The 562-nt window shown below is 38.8% G+C and overlaps 1 pseudogene; it reads right to left on the minus strand.

Moving 5' to 3' along the window:
• Nucleotides 1-426: 426 nt before the first annotated feature.
• Nucleotides 427-562, minus strand: part of LOC118484050 — a 5024-nt pseudogene continuing 4888 nt past the window's right edge.

Consider the following 562-nt stretch of genomic DNA (forward strand, 5'->3'; position numbering starts at 1 on the left):
GTTTCATGCGCAAAAATAAACTTTCTTGATCAGTAGGGACTAAAAGCGTCAAAAAGTGCATAAGTTTGCATTTTCGCGCATATCTTACGTTCTGAATATATCCGGACATCCAAAAATTTATGTAATCATTAAAATATTTTATTTTAGTGATTGGCATAATAAAATTCCATTCGTCGCGTAATTTGGATTGTTTTTCGCGTCCGTTTGTGTTTCGTCGTAATTAACCGAACAACGCGACTGTACGACCAAATGAACTGACATCCGAGATGTTTTTGAGCATATTTTAAGTTCCCTATACTTTAACTTCATTTTAGAGCCTTGAAATGGGGTTAACGGGGTTTAAACGCATCGAAAACGGCTTAAAAGTGTTGCAGGGACCATTTCTGCCATTTTGGCAAACTTTCTGGAACTGGGCATGTGGTGGCGTCACGCCACCACTCGTGCATTGGAACCCATGGTTATGGACCCGAATCCATTAGTATGGAACATTTTCTTTTCCAAGTGAAATCCCCTAGTATATGAAAGAGTGAAAAAGTGCTTTCGTTGTTGTGGAATAAGAAGC

Source organism: Helianthus annuus, chromosome 11 (genome assembly GCF_002127325.2).
Source record: "Helianthus annuus cultivar XRQ/B chromosome 11, HanXRQr2.0-SUNRISE, whole genome shotgun sequence".
Lineage (NCBI taxonomy): Eukaryota > Viridiplantae > Streptophyta > Magnoliopsida > Asterales > Asteraceae > Helianthus > Helianthus annuus.